The 17,000-nt window shown below is 41.1% G+C and overlaps 1 pseudogene; it reads right to left on the minus strand.

The window, feature by feature from the left end:
• Window positions 1–4,095: 4,095 nt before the first annotated feature.
• Window positions 4,096–7,333, minus strand: LOC100962260 (annotated as a pseudogene).
• Window positions 7,334–17,000: the final 9,667 nt, after the last annotated feature.

Genomic DNA, 17,000 nt, shown 5'->3' on the forward strand with positions numbered 1-17,000 from the left:
AGGTGTATGTGGCTGGCGCCTTAGCCGCTTGAGCCACAGGCGCTGAGCCGAGGATATTGTTTTTAATTGGGATAGATGATGAGATTCTTTAACTTAATTTGGACTGGTTGAGCATATCTTGTCCTTCCCACCTGTCCTTCAGCAGCCTACACTTCTGGGTTAATTTCTCTCTCACTAATAAGGGAAGGCATCATATAGGTTCCTGTCTTATATTCATATAAATAGTTGTTCCTGCTTTTGTTAGTATGTCCCTCCACAGAAGGGGAGCAGGACTTTCAGGCATGGTTAGGAAGGTGGGAGAGAACAGCCAGCATCCCAATTATAGCTTAAAGTCTGAGAGAAAAATTTGGTAACCAGGTTTCCAGCCACTCCCTGTATAGTTACAGATTTGGGGAATAAAAGATCAGGGTTATAGAGAAGTACAGAAAAGGTTGCTCCAGTGTCCAGGAGAAATTCTATCTCTTGGCCCTCCACATCCCCCTGGGCTCCCAAAAGGGGATGACACAAGCTGGAGCCATGAGAATCTTCCCCAGGCACCCTCAGTACAGTTTGGGTGCTGATGGGATCACTGTCCCCAGAGGCCTTCACCTCTGAGGACAGGCCACCCTCCAGTGGTCACCCTTGCATTCTGGACAGGGGCCAGGTGACTTGCCCAGCCAATGGTGCTGCTGGGGGCAGTCTTTCCTGAAGTGGCCAGCCTGATCACATTGGCAGCACTTGTTCTTAGCTCCTCTGGCTTCCTTCTGCCCCTGAAAGGTGCTCGTTTGTTGGAGTGCCATTACTAAAGCTATTATTCTTTTTATATCCCTTCTCTTTTTCCTCCTCTTTCTCCTGATCTCAGTTATAAAAGACCACAGTGGCCATTTTAAGAAGATTCTTTAGGTTATGATCTGGGCCTAGAGCCAACTTCTGGAGTTTTCTAAGAATGTCTGGGGCCACCTCAGTGATAAATTTATCTTTTAAAATAATTTGGCCCTCTAAGGAGTCAGATGTTAACTGAGTTTTTTTTTTTTTCATCACCTCCCTAAGCTGCTCAAAAAAGGCTGAGGGACTCTCACTTTGCTCCTGGCAAATAGTAGACAACTTGGAATAATTCATAGGCTTTTTCTTGAATGGATATAAACCTTCCAGGATATATGTTAGAAAATGTTATGCCACCAGTCACCTTGTTTCTCAGGGTTCCATTCAGGATCCCCAAAGGGAACTGCCTGTCTTCCAATGGGGTATCTGTCCCTTTCCCCAGGAGACATACTACCATCAGTATTGGTCATGAACCACAAATCACCCAATTTCTAGCTTCATCTCAGACTTCATTTTTTTCATTAAAAGTTAAAGTTTTATCTAGTAGTAGCATTACATCTCTCCAAGAGAGGTCAAAGCTTTGTCCCAACCCTTGGAAAACATCTGTGCACTTATTGGGGTCATCAGAAAATTTTCCTAAATCAACTTTAATTTGCTTTAAATCTTCTAGAGAAAACAGAGTGTATACTCATGCACTTCCCATTTCACCACCTGCAGTCTCCACCAAGAAACACAAAGAAGGATATGGTTGCCTTGTGGGGGTCCCAGTAGGACCAGAATAAACTCAGGAAGACAGCCTCCCTCCTGGGGTTTTCTGAACACCTGGAGGAAGGTGCAGGAGAGGTAGATGGTGGATTTGAACTAGGTGGTGACAGTGTCTCTCTCAGGAATCCCTGACCATTCAGGGAAGATACTACAGCCAGGAGAGCTGAATCTATCTGACAGGTTTTACACAGTTAGGGGGAGTCCCTGAGGAAAAAGAAAGCTTGCACATAGGGCACTTGAGACCACTTTTCTTCTTGTTTACAAAAGTATCTAAAAGTATTTAAAAATGGTATCATAATTTAGAGTACCCTCTGGGGGCCATTGTTCACCAGTGGAGAGTTGATACTGAGGCCAGGCCTGGGTGCAGAACAAAACCGTACATTCTTTTTCAGCATCTGGGGATCAAACATGTCCCAGTGCTTCAGAATACAGCCCAGTGGGGTGTTCTCTTAGCAAGAGAATACATTACCCATTTGTGGGAAAGAACAAACATCAATCCCACCCCATATTCCTGGGTTGTCAAAGCATCCTCTAACCAACCCAAGAAGCCTTCTGGCCAAACAAAAGGAAGCATCCTTCCAATGCTTGGGGAAGAATCCCTGAGGAGAGTGGCTTCCTCAGCCCCTGTGCTTATCTGGAATTAGCCACTCTTACCAGTGTAGTGCTTAGTACCTGCTGGCTCTCCTGTGCTTATAACGTGCCAGCAGCACAACCTGAGAAATCAGGTATCAGGGAGCCTGGACCTACCTGATGCATATTCTGCCCCTTTCTCCCTACCCTCCCTCCCCACCAGCTCCAGAGTATCAGTCAAAGTGGGGATGAGCTCTGCCCTGGAGAAAATGGCTGTGCAGTGCTTGCACATTTAACTCTATAAAATCTTTACAAGCTTCTTCTAAATTCACAGTAACAATGGAAAATAGCAGGTCTTAAATGCTATGTTTTCCAACCTCCCTTTCATTCCCAAAAGTTACCTGGGCAACAATAATTAAACTCAGTGACAAATCAGGGTTGAGAGACACTTTGAAACTTTTGCATTACAATTAGTTACAATTAGCTGAAGTCTTAAAGACACCTGGAAGTATTTTAAACATTCCCATTTATACCAGTAAACCAGAAATCAAATACCCAGGATCATTTTCATCATCTTGGGGAGTTGCCCTGGGCTTCCATTCACAGGCCTCTAGTTGCCCAGGAAAGCCATATAGGGGAGTCTTTTTGCCCTTAGTTTGGAGCTGACTTATAGTTAACATGGTTTAGCCTTTTTTCTCAGACACATGAAAATGCCAATTGAATTTAATTTTGCAATGAAAGGCAATAAAAAAGACATTACAACCCACCTACAACATTTGAAGCACACTTAAAACATCCAAGAAATACCAGAATGGGCCCGTACAAACTTAACTATTATATAAATTTTCTTTACCAACATTCAAACAAAGCATGCAAACTACAAGGAGAGAGAGACAGAAGAGGTCTATAGAGATAAACAGGAAAAGTTTCAGACCCTGGAAGAGAAGAGAAGATAGTAAAGGCTGGGAGAGCATGATTTTCTGAAGGACCTCCTGTGTCCGAGGTCAGAACCATTGCTGGAGACCACAGGGTCTCTGGGTGCTACCTCTTTGCTCAGCTCCCAACCAGAGAAAAGGAGTAAATACAAAACAGTTTCAAAAGTCTAACATTCCCTTTGATTCCTTTCTGGAGCCAAGGGGAATTAGAAAGTTCATCCCCCAACAGCCTCTCACCTGTGACCTGGAGGTCAGCAGCCACATTATGCACATTTACCGACTGATGGGCATCAAAATGATTAGTCTCCATTAACTATAGAGAAAATCAGGATAGATGTAAGTGGTCCCATTGCTTACCACAGATCTTCGATCCCAGACAAGCCCCCAAATATGATAACAGAATTTCATCTTCAGAAGGTTCTCAGTCTCAGTGATTTCAAGAATGAATCCACGGACCACAGATCAGTGGTAAGACAGGATTTACTTACAGAAAAGAATACAAAAACACAAAAGCTCCCTGCAGAGAGAGAAAAGCCAAGTCGGGAGAGAAAAGCTGTCTCTCTCTGTCTCTATCTGTCTGACTCATTGACTCCAGGCTCTTGTCTAGGGGTATATATAGTCACATGGGGCCCTCAGTAAGTACATTTAGTGGGGGCTCGGTAGTTACATTTAGGTTGTCTGGGACATGTCTGGGTCATGTCTGGGAAGTGTCTGGGTCACAAATGAATAGCTACAATCCCTTTCATTCCCAGGCCTAGGAAACTGACATGAAATTGACCAGGCCTAGGAAATGGGGGGAAGGGATTCCCTGTTCAGCCCAAGTGCAAGAGGAGGTGCTGGTGTTTCCCTAGCAGTTGTCTGGCCCCTCCAGCTACTGGAGCCTCCTGCCGGGATCTCCCACCTACCTCCAGCCCACTGGTTCCTCTGCTCACTGCCACAGCACCAACACCACCAAGGTGGAGGCAGCCAGTCTGCCCCCTCTCCCCAGCTCCACTGAGCTGGCTGGGGCACCACCAGTCCTATATCATCTGTCATCTTCTCCTTCCTCAGCCTCTTTTTCCTCATCCTTGATCAAGTCCAGCTAGTGATCCCCCATCTTCATTATTGTCCTCATCCAGTAGTTCCCCTCCTCAGCAGAGTCATCTGCACCCCCTGAGATGCCATCTTCACGTTAGTCTCATCTTTCTTCAGGTAACTGCTGCTCTGCTCCTCTTCTATCTCATCATCCTTCATCTCTGTTGTTGCTTGTTTGCTCTATTCCTTTTCAATTTTTTCCAGATTTTCCAGTAGAGAATCCACGTTTTGTTTTATCTGAGGCAATTCCTTTTTTTTTTTTTTTTTTTTTTTTTCTGAGACAGAGTCTCATTATGTCCCCTTCAGTAGAACCATGGTGTCACAGCTTACAGCAACTGAAAACTCTTGGACTTAAGCAATTCTCTTGCCTTGCTCTCCCAAATAGCTGGGACTACAGAGGCCCACCACAACACCCAGCTATTTTTTGGTGTAGTTGTCATTGTTCTTTGGCAGGCCCAGGCTGGATTTGAACCTGCCACCTCCAGTGTACATGGCCAGTGCTCTAGCCACTGAGCTATGGGCACCAAGCCAACCAATTCTTTATTAATGGCCTGAAGGTCATCTCCTTTCAACTTTCCAGACTTGGAAGAAGAACCTCACTGTCCACTCTTGGAATTAAAGCCATTTTCCCCGCTCTGTGAGGTGTTTCCTGATAACATGCTGGCTTTTTTTTTTTTTCTTTTTGAGACGGAGCCTTAAGCTGTCTCCCTGGGTAGAATGCCGTGGCATCACGGCTCACAGCAACCTCCAACTCCTGGGCTCAAGCAAGTCTCCTGCCTCCACCTCCCAAGTAGCTGGGACTACAGGCGCCTGCCACATGACACCTGCTATTTTTTTTGGTTGTAGCCATCATTGTTGTTTGGCGGGCCTGGGCTGGATTTGAACCCGCCACCTTAGGTGTATGTGGCTGGTGCCTTAGCCACTTGAGCCACAGGCACCGAGCCAACACGCTGGTGTTTTGAGGGCACCACAGCTTGAGCAATAGGAGCAGGAGGAGGAACACCTGCTGGGCAACTGTACATCCTGTCATCATAATCTCATTCTTGAACAAGAAAGCAAAATTGTCTAGACAATATACTTTTAGAAGAAGAAAGAGGACTTGAAGGAAGACCCAGAAGAAGAATAAGAAGAGATAAAGGAAAAAACTATAGGATCTCGCAGAGTCTTGATGAAATCCTTCATCTCTGCTGCTGCTTGACATATCCTGTGCATTTATTGGGAATTTCAACACTCTTGTGGTGAAATCCTTTTCATACCAGAATCTCTGCTGCTGCTTGCTTGCTCTGTTCCTTTTCAATTTTTTCCAGATTTTCCAGCAGAAAAATCCCAAAAGGATTTCACAAAAGTGTTGAAATTCCCAATCAATACATGGTAGTTCATGGAGTGAGAGTCAGTCTTATTGGTAGCATTGCTTATCACCATTGCTTTTGATAAGGTTCTTCACAAAACCAAAAAAACGTAGCTGAAGATCAAAAAAAAAAAAAAAGTCACAGGGGAGGGGAAGGAGAAGAGATTCTATTTTGAGTCTCCTATTCCCATGTTCAATGTGGAGAAGCTGAGCATTGCGTGAGGTCAACGGTGTGGCCACAACTGCTCAATCTTTGTCTCTTCACAAAATCTGTTTGTTTGTTTATTCATTTATTTTTTGAGAGTCTCATTGTGTTATCCAGGCTCAGCCTAGCTCACAGCAACCTCCAACTCCTGGGTTCAAGTAATCCTCCTGCTTCAGCCTCCTGAGTAGCTGGGACTACAGGCATGAGCCACCATGCCTAGCCACATAGAACTTTTAATTGGCCAGTTCTAAGGATGTTCTCAGTCCACAGCGCCCTTAATATCTTGGTAGAATTTCACAAAGTAGACCATCATGTCCTTCATGAGTTTCTCTTCTTTAGGTCACCAAGACTCTGCAAAATCCTAGGTTTTCTCCTGTATCTCTTCTTATTCTTCCTCTGGGTCTTCCTTCAAGTCCTCTTTCTTCTTCTAAATGTATATTGTCTAAACAATTTTGCTTTCTTGTTTAACAGTAATGAAACATGTTCAATGAATACCTGCTGTGTGGGAGATCAGCACATACAGAATTAATGCCTTAACAATACAACATTAATAAATTCTGCTCCCATAGCTTCTGTTATTAACACTAAATAGAATGTTTCAAATTTGTCTCCAGTTTCAGGTCCATTTTTGGTCTCCCAGCCTTCATGCCCATTGTTTGTTGAATTGCTCTATCTGGATGTTTCATAAGCATTTCCTACTTCAACAGTTGACATAAAATTTATCATCTTTCCAGCAAACTGGTCCAAGTTCTGACTTCTCTATTTTTTGTTAACAACATCACTTTTATAGTTAGTATCAAAATTTCCTAATCAATGTTTTTTTTAGGAGACAGGGGTCTCACTCTGTCAACCAGGCTAGAATGCAATGTTAATAACTCACTGCTCCTTCCAAATCAATACTTCACCTTCATCTTTAAAGACCCTTTGCTTTCTATCCTATTTTAGCTAACCTCCTCTTGTGGCCAAATCTTGAATTATCAAGACCTGCCCCACCTCTTAAATCATAAATTCTAGCTAACTACTATCATATTATTTTTGTTTACTTATCAAGAAAAACTGTTCTTCAGCCCACATATTCATAGCTCAGGAACACAGGTCAATGACAAACTTCTATGTCATTCAATCCAAAAAAATTCCTTATATTCCAAAACCACTTTGCACTCTGAAATATACCAGCTTCCTCATCTCTTCAAAATCTTTTATGGAATCATAATTTCTGTAGAAATCTGCATATTCTATCTTTCATAGTTCTGCCAGAGAAAAGTTATAGAGAGCAGCAAACCCCCAGGGATACAATGAATATGAAATGCAGATGCCTGGCCAGAACACCATTCATCTGAGTTCTTGCCAAAGCACTGGAAGCCATGCTAGTTACTATCCTTGATGGGTATGTCAACCTTGACACATCCTTCCTGGCTTGTGGAGAAATTAAGTACCAACTATCTTATATTTCTAATTATGTTTAAGACAAAGTTTTCAATATATAAAAACTCTCAGTATGCTTTTAACTCCAAAGAAATTTGTTGGAGCAGTCATAACATACTACTGTATTACTGCAGATACAACCCCAGCTTGTGGGTTTAACAGCCTACTGTTGAGAGCTGTCCTTTTGCCATAACATTTAGGATCCAGCATCCTGCCTCCATGTTTAAGCCAAGTGGTTTTGTTCTTAGGGGGTTGTTCTTATACATATCTATAATTTCCTATTACAGTGGATTCAACCAGATTTTCTTTAACACAATTCACATTTTTTTTTTTTTTGAGACAGAGTTTCACTATGTTGCCCTTGATAGAGTACCATGGTATCACAGCTCACAGCAACCTCAAACTCTTGGGCTTAAGTGATTCTCTTGCTTCAGCCTCCCAAGTAGCTGGGACTACAGGCGCCCACCACAATGCCCAGCTATTTTTTTGTTGCAGCTGTTATTGTTGTTTAGCTGGCCCAGGCATGGTTTGAACTTGCCAGCCTTGGTGTATGTAGCTGGCACTGTAACCACTGTGCTATGGGTGCTGAGCCAACAATTCACTTTCTAATGACAATCTTCTCTTTCTTTTAACAAATATTTGTTGATTCTTTACCAAGTGCCACCCTTCTCCAAGGCGAAGGGAATCTGGGCAAGCTCACTCACCCTCTCACATTCTCAGTGTACATATTCTTTAACTGCATCTAAGCTGCCAGTTTCTAGACCACCTCCCTTTCTCCTTATCTATTCACTTATTTACCCCACATTTGTTGAGCACCATCTGCACCCAACATTTTTCTTCCATCTTAGTCTCAGGAAGTGGCCCCTGGTCTATGCAGAGTTGATTCTTCCATCCGTGCTTAGGAGGCAATACATCTCCCCCCTTCTTTGGGGACTTTACTCCTCTCTTCTTTCTCCCCCTTCTCTTCTTAATTACCATAATCATTTAATCATAACTGTCATTGAACACCTATTCTGTACCAGATGCTATGTATAATGCACTTTTTTCTTTCTTTTTCTTTTTTCTTTTTTTTTTGAGACAGAGTCTCACTATGTCACCCTTGGTAGAGTGCTGTTGTGCCACAGCTCACAGCAACCTCAAACTCTTGAGCTTAAGAGATTCTCTTGCCTCAGTCTCCCAACTAGCTGGGATTACAGGCACGCACCACAGTGTCCTGCTATTTTTTTGTTGCTGTTGTCATCGTTGTTTAGCAGGCCCAGTCTGGGTTCAAACCCACTAGCCTTGGTGTACGTGGTCAGTGCCCTAACCACTGAGCCACGGGTGCCAAGCTGTATCTTTTTTTTTTTTTTTTTTTTTTTTTTGAGACAGATTCTTACTTTGTCACCCTGGGTAGCATCATAGCTCACAGCAACCTCAAACTCTTGGGCCCAAATGATCCTCCTGCTTCAGCCTCCGGAGTAGCTGAGACTACAGGTACCCACCACAATGCCCAGCTATTTTTAAATACCAGTCTTGCTTTTACTCAGGCTGGGCTCGAACTCCTGAACTCAGGTGATCCACCCACCTTAGCCTCCTAGAGTGCTAGGATTATAGGCGTGATCTACTGCACCCAGGCTCACTACCTCTTATGTAATCTTCATGAAAGCCCTATGAGAAAAATACTATTATCCTGCTTTTACAAATAAAAAAACTGAAGTTTATTTTATTTTATTTTTTGTGAGACAGAGTCTCACTCTGTTGCCCTAGGTAGAGTGCCATGGTGTCATACATAGCTCACAGCAACTCTTGGGCTTAAACAATCCTCTTGCCACAGTCTCCCAAGTAGCTGGCACTTCAGATGTGAACCACCATGCCTGGCCAGCTTTTCTATTTCAGTAGAGACATGGGTCTCACTCTTGCTCAAGCTGATCTCAAACTCCTGAGTTCAAGCAATCCACTTCACTTGCCTCAGCCTCCCCGAGTGCTAGGATTACAGGCATGAGCCACTTCATCTAATCAGGTTTAATTTTCCCACCAACTAAGTTATTTAAAAACCTTTAATCTTGGGCAGTGCCTGTGGCTCAAAGGAGTAGGGCACCAACCCCCACATTCCAGTAGGTGGCGGGTTCAAACCTATCTCTTGCAGAAACCTGCAAAAAAAAAAAAAAAGAAAAAATTCAATCTTCAGAGACTTTGATTTTTGAACTGCAAATAAGGTTTCTCAGAACTTTGGGGATTTTTGGAATTGCAAATAATTCCTGTGTTACTAAAGTTCTGTTTCCAAAGTAGAATTTGGAAATCTTGGAAATTATTTAGAAAGCAAGCTTTTGAATTTGATTGCCTTTTCACTTTGACAAAGTTTTCAAAGTTTTTTAAAAATTACAAAGTAGGGACAACCAATAGTCAATGAAAGGAAGTTTCTCTCTCTTTAAATCATGTTTAGCTCCAAGGTAAGTTTCTCTTTATAAAGCTTCCAACTAATCAATGAGGAAGGAATGATAATATATCACAGTTTTGCAACTGTTAATGAAATGATAGATTCAGGCAATTAAGAGGTTAATAAAACACAACCAGATACTTTACACCTTCTCATAGAAGTATCTAACTCCAGCTATGAAGGAGTTTGCCAAAAAAAAATTTAAACCTGAATTTAAAATCGGGCTTCTGGACCAGGTTACAGGAAATACAAGGAACAAAGAACCATGAAATACCACAAATCTAGAAAAATCATGACTGTGTTAAACTCCTCAGGACAAAGGACCTAGTGTCTTCAACAAATAAATTGCAAGGAAAAAAGAAAGGAGGTGCAAAATATAATATAAAATAAACAAACAAAAAAAATAAGCCAATTCCAACCTATGGACCTTATTGGACTCCTGATATGAACAAACTGTCAAAACAAACAAACAAACAAAAAACTGATACAACCAGAGAAATTTGAATACTGACTGGATATTTGATAATATTAAAAAGCAATTTTAGGGTGGTGCCTGTGGCTCAAAGGAGTGGGGCCCCAGCCCCATATGCCAGAGGTGGCAGGTTCAAACCCAGTCCCGGCCAAAAACTGCAAATAAAAAAAGTAAAAAGCAATTGTAATCTTTAGTGGTGATTAATTTTTTTTAGCAATTTTATTTATTATTATTATTTTTTATTAAATCATACATTTGTACATTGATGCATTTATGGGGTTCAGGGTACTGCTTCGATATACACTGTGAAATGCTTACATTGAACTAAGTAACACATCCATCACAGTTATACTCATTTCTTTTTTTTTTTTTTTTTTGAGACAGAGCCTCAAGCTGTCCCCCTGGGTAGAGTGCCATGGCATCACACTCACAGCAACCTCCAACTCCTGGGCTCAAGCGAGTCTCCTGCCTCAGCCTCCCAAGCAGCTGGGACCACAGGCGCCCGCCACAACGCCTGGCCATTTTTTTGTTGCAGCCATCATTGTTGTTTGGCGGGCCCGGGCTAGGGATTCGAACCCGCCACCTTAGGTGTATGTGGCTGGCGCCTTAGCCGCTTGAGCCACAGGCACCGAGCCTATACTCATTTCTTAATAGTTTTGAAATGTACCATTGCATCATGAACATTAGATGAGGTCCCCCCAAATATCCTCCCTCCTCCCATATTCCTCCTCTCCTCTCCTCCCCTCTCTCTTCTCTTCCCTTCTACTTTCTGGACTATAGTTATGTTTTGCCATTCATATGAGTATGTAGGTGATTATATATTGATTTCATAGTAGTATTGAGTACATTGGATACTTTTTTTTTCCATTCCTGGGATACTTTACTAAGAAGAATATGTTCCAGCTCCATCCAGATAAACATAAAAGATATGAAGTCTCCATCTTTTTTATGGCTGCATAGTATCCCATGGTACATATACCACAATTTGTTAATCCATTCATGGGTCGATGGGCACTTGGGCTGTTTCTGTGTCTTGGCTATTATGAATTGGGCTGCAATAACATTCTGGTGCAAATGTCTTTGTTGTAAAATAATTTTTGATCATCTGGGTATATACCTAGTAGAGGAATTACAGGATTGAATGGTAGGTCTATTTTTAATTCCTTGAGTGTTCTCCAAACTTCTTTCCAAAAAGGTTGTATTACCATGCATTCCCACCAGCAGCGTAGAAGCATTCCCTTCTCTCCACATTTGTACCAACATCTGTAGTTTTGGGATCTTGTGATGTGAGCTAATCTTACTGGAGTTAGATGATATCTTAAAGTGGTTTTGATTTGCATTTCTCTGATGATCAAGGATGATGAGCATTTTTTCATGTTTGTAGTCCATGTGCCTGTCTTCATCAGAGAAGTTTCTGTTCAAATCTCTTGCCCACATAAAGATGAGGTTATTTATTCTTTTCTTATTGATTAGTTTGAGTTCTCGATAGATTCTAGTTATCAGACCTTTGTCAGAAGCATAATCTGCAAAAATCTTCTCCCGTTCTGAAGGTTGTCTGTTTGCTTTACTTGGTGTGTCTCTTGGCTGTGCAAAAGTTTTTAGTTTGATTAGATCCGAGTTATGTATTTTTGGTGTTGCTTCAATTGCCCAGGGGCTCCTCATAAAATATTCTCCCAGGCCAATTTCTTCAAGTGTTTTCCATGCACTCTCTTCTAGTATTTTTATAGTTTCATGTCTTAAGTTTAAATCTTTAATCCAGTGAGAATCAATTTTTGTTAATGGTGAAAGGTGGGGGTCCAGTTTCAGTCTTCTACAGGTCACCAGCCAGTTCACCCAGCACCATTTGTTAAATAGGGAGTCTTTCCACCACTGAATATTTTTTGATAGGTTTGTTGAAGATCAAATGATGATAAATAGCTGGGTTCATCTCTTGGTTCTCTATTCTATTCCATAAATCTACTGACCTGTTTTTGTCCCAGTACCACACTGTTTTGATCACTATAGATTTATAGTATAGCCTGAAGTCTGGTAATGTGATACCTCCTGATTTGTACTTATTTCTGAGTAATGTATTTGCTATTTGAGGTTTTTTCTGATTCCATATAAAATGAAGTACTATTTTTTCAAGTTGCTTAGAGAATGATGATCATGCTTTAATAGGAATTGCATTAAATCTGTAGATTGCTTTGGGTAGTTTGACATTTTAACAATGTTGATTCTTCCCAGCCGTGAGCATGGTATGTTTTTCCATTTGTTAACATCTTCAGCTATTTTTTTTCTTTTTTTCTTTTTTTTTTTGCAATTTTTGGCTGGGGCTGGGTTTGAACCTGCCACCTCTGGCATGGGGCCAGCACCCTATCCCTGGACCCACAGGTGCTGCCCCATCTTCAGCTATTTCTTTTCTGAGAGTTTCATAGTTCTCTTTATAGAGATCTTTCACGTCCTTTGTTAGGTAAATTCCCAGATATTTCATCTTCTTCAGCACTACTGTAAAAGGGATAGAGTCATTTACTGTCTTTTTTTCAGCTTGACTATTGTTGGCATATATAAAAGCTACTGGCTCGGCGCCTATAGCTCAATGGGCTACGGCGCCAGCCACATACACCTAAGGTGGCAAGTTCGAATCCCCAGCCCGGACCCGCCAAACAACGATGACGGCTGCAACCAAAAAATAGCCGGGCATTGTGGCGGGCGCCTGTGGTCCCAGCTACTTGGGAGGCAGAGTCAGGAGACTCGCTTGAGCCCAGGAGTTGGAGGTTGCTGTGAGCTGTAATGCCACGGCACTCTACCCAGGGGGACAGCTTGAGGCTCTGTCTCAAAAAAAAAAGCTACTGACTTGGAAGTATGGATTTTGTATCCTGAGATGCTACTGTATTCCTTGATCACTTCTAAGAGTTTTAAAGTTGAGTCCCTGGGATTTTCTAGGTTTAGGATCATATCATCAACAAAGAGTGAGAGTGTGATCTCCTCTGACCCTATTTGGATACCCTTGATCACCTTGTCTTGCCTGATTGCAATAGCTAGGACTTCCATTACTATATTGAATAGCAGTGGAGACAGTGGGCATCCTTGCCTCGTTCCTGATCTGAGTAGAAATGTTTTCAGTTTTACACCATTCAATATGATAGTGGCTGTAGATTTGCTGTAGATGGCCTCTATCAACTTAAGAAATGTCCCTTCTGTGCCTGTTTTCTTAAGTGTCCTGATCATGAATGGATGCTAGATATTATCAAAGGCTTTTTCTGTGTTAAAGAAAGACTAAGAGAGACTTTTAGTCTTTAGTCTTTTAACAGAGACTTTTCTGTGTTAAAGAAAGACTAAGACTGAGAGAATCATATAGTATTTGTCTTTTATTTTATTGATGTGACATATTATATTTACAAATTTGTGTATGTTGAACCAACCCTGTAACCCTGGAATAAAACCAACTTGATCGTGGTGTATAATTTTTTTGATGTGTTATTGAATTCTCTTTGCTAGGATCTTATTGAATATTTTTGCATCAATATTCATTAATGATATGGTCTATAATTTTCTTTCTTTGTTGAATCCTTTCCTGGTTTGGGAATCAGGGTGATATTTGCTTTATAGAACGTGTTGGGAAGTATTCCTTCTTTTTCTATGCTTTGGAAAATGTTGTATAATATAGGTACTAGTTCTTCTTGAAAGGTTTGATAGAATTTGTATGGGAAGCCACCTGGTCCCAGACTTTTCTTTTTTGGGAGATTTTGTATTGTTGATGCTATTTCAGTGATTGATATAGGTCTATTCAAGATTTCTAATTCTTTATGGTTGAGCCTAGGAAGGTGGTGTGCTTCCAGGTATTGGTCCACTTCCTTCAGATTTTTATATTTCTGGGAATAGAGATTTTTATAGTAATCATTGAGGATTTTTTGAATTTCTGAAGTGTCTGTTGTTATTTCTCCTTTATCATTTCTGATACACGATATTAGAGATTTTACTTTTCTATTTCTGGTTAGGTTGGCCAAAGGTTTATCAATTTTGTTAATTCATTGATGTTCTGAATGTTTCTTTTGTTTTCAATTTCATTTAATTCTTCCCTAATTTTGGTTATTTCTTTTCTTCTGCTGGGTTTAGGGTTGCACTGTTCTTCCTTTTAGAGTTGCTTGAGATGATCCATTAAGTTGTTGGCTTCCTCTCTTTCTGTTTTTTTGATGAAGGCTTTTGATGCTGTAAATTTACCTCTTAAGACTGCCTTTGCAGTATCCCACAGGTTTTGATAATTTGTGTCTTTGTTATCAATTTGTTCCAAAAATTTGGTGATTTCCTTCTTAATCTTGTCTTTGACCCAGCTATCATTCAGCCTAAGATTATTTAGGTTCCATGACATTGTTTGAGTATGAAGATTCCTGTTGTTGAGTTCAACTTTTATTCCATGGTGGTCCAAGTAGATACAAGAAATAATTTCTGTATTTTTTTTTTTTTTTTAGAGACAGAGTTTCACTCTGTTGCCCTTGGTAGAGTGCCGTGGCATCATACAGCTCACAGCAACCTCCAACTCCTGGGCTTAGGCGATTCTCTTGTCTCACCCTCCCAAGTAGCTGGGACTACAGGCAACTCTCACAACACCTGGCTATTTTTGTTGTTGTTGTTGCAGTTTGGCCAGGGCCACGTTTGAACCCACCACCCTTGATATATGGGGCTGGCACCCTACTCACTGAACCACAGGTGCCACCCACAAGAAATAACTTGTACACTTTTAAATTTGCTGAGGTTAGACTTGTATCCTAGGATATCATCTATTTTGGAGGATGACCCATGGGCTGATGAGAAGAATGTATATTCAGTTTTATTAGGGTGAAATGTTCTGTAGAGGTGTGTAAGGTCCATTTGCTCCAGGGTCAGGTTTAAGTCTAGTATTTCTTTGTTTAGTTTCTTCATGGATCTATCCAAAACTGTCAAAGGGGTGCTAAAATTTCCAACTAGTATCGTGCAGGAAGATATCAAGTTGTTCATATCCATTAGGGTCTTCTTTATGAATTGAGGAGCATTCTGGTAGGGTGCATAAATGTTCATTATTGAAATCTCTTCATGTTGGGTGTTTCCCTTGGCAAATATGTAGTGACACTCCTTATCTTTCTTTATCTTTGTTGGTTTAAAGCCAATTGTTTCTGCTACTAAAATTGCAACCCCTGCTTTTTTCTGATTTCCATTTGCCTGTAATATACACGTCCATCCCTTCACCCTGAGTCTATTTTTATCTTTAAAGTAAGGTGAGATTCTTGTATACAGCAGATATCTGGTCTAAGTTTATGTATCCAGTTAGCCAGCCTGTGCCTCTTTAGAGGACAATTTAAACCATTCACATTAATTGAGAGATCTGCTAAACCTGGTTGTATTTTGGGTGTCATGATTTTTGGACGTCCAGTGGACATTTTTAATCCTGTCATCACTGTGGAAGTTGAATTTTATTCAAAAATTTCTGGGTGAGTTTACTTTGGAGGTAGAGCATTGTGCTGGTCATTGTGGAGGATGGGTCTGAGAATATCCTGGAAAGCTGGTTTAGTTATGGCAAATTTCTTCAACATGTCTATGTCATTAAAGTATTTGATTTCTCCATCACAAACGAAACTCAGTTTAGATGGATACAGGATCCTGGGCTGAAAGTCATTTTGTTTTTGGAGATTGAAGGTCGATGACCATCTTCTTCTGGTTTGAAACGTTTTGGCTGAGAGATCTGCAGTCATTCTGATACTTCTCCCTTTATAGGTGATGCTTTGCTTATGTCTGGCTGCTTGCAGAATTTTCTTCATCTTAACTTTGGCAAAGTTAATCATAATGTGTTTAGGAGATGCTTTATTTGGATTGAGTCCTGCTGGGGTTCTGAAACTGTCTGCTATCAGAAGTTCTGTATCTCTTGCAATGCTTGGGAAATTCTCCTCCAAAAATCTCTTGAAGTAGAGCATCTGTACCTTTAGGACCACCCTCTTCTTTGGGAATTCCTATAAGATGAATGTTTGATCTTTTGGAGTGATCCCACAACTCTCCCAGGGAAGGATCAGTTTTTTTGCTCTCCATTTCTCTGCCTCTTTGAGTGTTTGGGAACATTCAAAAGCTTTGTCTCCAGTTTCAGAGATTCTTTCTTCTGTCTGGTCAACTCTTTTACCAAGGGATTCTACTGTAGTTTGGAGCTTCTTGACTAACTTTTTCATTTCCTTGAGCTCTGCTATCTCTTTTCTCTGTATGTCCGTATCTTTGGTGACTCGGGCTCTGAATTCGTTAATTTCTTGAGACCACTTTAGAACTACTCTTTGAGATTCAATTTCTATCTTTTCTTCCATTCTATTTATCTTATTTGCAATCCATATTCTGAATTTGAGTTCTGACATTGCTGCCATTTGTCTATGCATGGCATCTTCAGTTGTATCTCCTTTGTCATTTCTTGGAGGGGTTGATCTACTCTGGTTATTCATGTTGTAAGAGTTCTTCTGTTGGGTTCACACCATGTTTATTTTCCACTGTTTGGTTATTAGAACTGGTAGGGTAAGATTGAATTGGGGTTCCCAGGTAGTAGAGATAGCTCCTTACCAAAGCACTAGGATTTGTAATTGTGGCTTATCTCCTACAACTTTACAAAGACCCCTGTCAGAGATTTGGCCAGAGACTCAGAACCTACTTGGTGAGATAGCACTAGCTATCTCTGTTTTGATATCAGCCAAACTCTACCCTATCCTAAGAAACCACAGTATTAGGCTTAAATCTTGACTATGAAGAGATACAAACAGCTGTGGCACCCAACCCCCACCCTTCAGTTCTTTTCCACTACAAAACTTCAAAGGTCAACCTCAGAATGTCCCTGAGCAGACAGCCCCAGACATGGGTTCCAATTATATTGTCTCAGGCAGTACAAATCTTGCCCAACAGAGAGGGATTCAGGGGTCTCCAACAGCACAATTGGAGCCAGGGATCCATACTCCTGCCTGCCAGATTCAGCCCACAATGTTGTCCACTTTTCTGCTCACAGGCTC

Source organism: Otolemur garnettii, unplaced genomic scaffold (assembly GCF_000181295.1).
Source record: "Otolemur garnettii isolate 467f Iridium unplaced genomic scaffold, OtoGar3 scaffold00040, whole genome shotgun sequence".
NCBI lineage: Eukaryota > Metazoa > Chordata > Mammalia > Primates > Galagidae > Otolemur > Otolemur garnettii.